General features: G+C 43.9%; 1 long non-coding RNA gene across 1 annotated transcript in view; it reads right to left on the minus strand.

Moving 5' to 3' along the window:
• Positions 1-1469, minus strand: part of LOC140332425 (uncharacterized) — a 9069-nt gene extending 7600 nt beyond the window's left edge. Inside the window, exon 1 of the long non-coding RNA XR_011921115.1 lies at positions 1062-1469. This is a non-coding gene — a long non-coding RNA (uncharacterized lncRNA). The remainder of the gene's footprint in view (positions 1-1061) is intronic.
• Between the last annotated feature and the right edge of the window lie 1222 nt (positions 1470-2691).

A 2691-nucleotide genomic window follows, 5' to 3' on the forward strand; every position in this document is an offset into this window, starting at 1 on the left:
ACGTATCCTATAGATCTCGCACATGATTACACGTAACCTTTAGATCTCACACACGGTTACACGTATCCTATAGATCTCGCACATGATTACACGTATCCTATAGATCTCACACACGGTTACACATATCCTATAGATCTCACACATAGTTACACGTATCTTATAGATCTCACACATGATTATATGTATCCTATAGATGTCACATATGATTTCATGTATCCTATAGATCTCACACATGAATACACGTATCCTATAGATCTCACACATGAATACACGTATCCTATAGATCTCACACACGGTTACACGTATCCTAAAGATCTCACACACGGTTACACGTATCCTATAGATCTCACACATGATTACACGTATCCTATAGATCTCACACATGATTACACGTATCCTATAGATCTCACACATGGTTACACGTATCCTATAGATCTCACACACAGTTACATGTATCCTATAGATCCCATACATGACATATGTTCAGAAGATCACAATTTACTAAATCTGCAGGAAGTAATCTCTGACACCAGATCTTCATGGGACGCAGATTGGGAGAGCTGGACACTGGGACTTTGTAGGCCAGTTGAAGGTAACAATCACCTCGCCCGCAAAGACCCGGAGCCAAACCCCCGTCCAGTGCCCGGAGCCTCTTATTGCACCGACCTGATCACACACTGGGAACTCCTGCCGCCTGTCTGCCGTGCACACGAGGAACCCGGGTCGGCTCCGACTGATCTCTTCTGCAACATTTAAAGGGCCCGCGATAACTTTAGCAAGTCTGCAGATGTTCGAGCAGTTATAGAATGAGAGTCGGGATAAGAACTGTCGGGGAATGGATGATAATTCATTCATGTTCCTGCAGACCACAGATTGTAACCCTATATATAATATCAATTCTACAAATCACATAAGGGGTTAACCCAATGGGGTGACAATCAAGCTAATGTATACCTCTGGGTGTCTCCGATGGTACCTACTGTCCTCCCCCATCCTCAATGTTCATTGTGCTGCAAGATTTGGGTAACAAAGGTTAACCCTTTCACTGGCAGCCTGCTTACCTGTAGGTTGGCCCTTTTCATGGCAGGGGCCCCTGAGCCTTCAGACAGGTGCTGGGGGTCTCTTGTCAATGGGGTCCTGCAGGGGGTGTGGCAGCCTCTTGTATAAAGTTTTCCACGTGTTATGTGGCCCCTGTGCTGAGTGAGGAGGGGCCCGGACCTGCCCATTCCCCTTTGCAGCGCTCTCTCCTCCTCTCTGCTGTCACTCCGCACCCGTGCCTGTGAAACGCGGGGGCGGGGCGCCCTCTGCTGGCCGTAGCGGGAATATTACCGGCATTACACCGATACAAATCAATCTGCCGAAACATAGGCGGACCGGTTAGAATAAATGACGGCGGCAGACGGATAGTCGGTGCTACCTACAATTTTCTGGTGACTTCTGTTGGGTGTGATAGCCGACATGGAGAGTGACGGGGTGCGATGAAGATGAGACATTTCTACCGTCATCGGATAATTATTCAATAGGGATCGGTCATTCTAAAACATCGTTTCTATCATACAGTCGGGGCTCGAACCCGCGAACTTCTGCTTATCAGACAGACGCCTTAGCACTTCGCCACCGCGCTGTTCTTTCATCTGACTACCCCTAATAGGGACTTCAGGAGATGTGTAGGGACTGTCCTGTACAACGAGAGGGTATGGCACTATGTGTAGGGATCCGACATGGCACCATGTGTAGGGATCGGACATGGCACCATATGTAGGGATCAGACATGGCACTACAGAAGATAGGAGAATACAGTATGGTAGAGGAAGTACAATGTACAGAAGATGGGAGATTACACTCTGGTAGTGGAAGTACAATGTACAGCAGATAGGAGAATACAATCTGGTGGAAGAAGTACAATATAGAGAACACAGAAGACTACAATGTGATGGAGGAGGTACAATGTACAAGAGAGGAGATTTTGTTTGAGTAAATTGCTGTCTTGTATTCTTGGATCCTGAGCCAGATTGTGACAATGACTGCTTTTTTTTTTGTTTGGATGAGAATACTGCATAGTGTATGGAGAATACTGGCAGAGTTTACAGGAATCTCAGTTTCACGACTATTTGGAACTTGTTACGTGTGTCAGAAAGAAATAAAAGCAAAAATTGCTGAGGAACATTTAATAATTCCTGGCCTGTTGGCTGACAGAGAAAATTGATTGTCTCCTTTTAAGGGAACAACCAAGACGCAGACATAAGAGAGCAAACATCCCAGATTTTACAGAAATGAAATTGAAAACTCATTATTGCAGGCCAGAGTTAGCATTCTGTTGTTAACTGGAGATTATTTATCCCAGACCTTTTAATATCTATAAAAAGTAAAGACTTTGTAAGCAAATATTTTATTTTTCTCATCTAAATAGTCTTTTCCCCACTACAACCAATATTCTGTATAGGTTACCTGTAACTGACCAGTACCTTCTGATCTGTAGGCACCGGTGAAGGGAATGGAAATTGTTCCAGATAAACGTAGGTTAGTCATCATTTATTATATTATTTTCTTAGCACTAGAGGAGGCTTGTTATGTCTTGTATTGAATATGGTTCAGTTTTATGGAACCTGCTATACCTTATGTGTGTATTTGTACCAGATACAACTTTGTGTAATGGAACTTTAATACAGCTCTGGATTTTATATACTGATA

This window comes from Pyxicephalus adspersus, chromosome 6 (assembly GCF_032062135.1).
Source record: "Pyxicephalus adspersus chromosome 6, UCB_Pads_2.0, whole genome shotgun sequence".
Classification (NCBI taxonomy): Eukaryota; Metazoa; Chordata; class Amphibia; order Anura; family Pyxicephalidae; genus Pyxicephalus; species Pyxicephalus adspersus.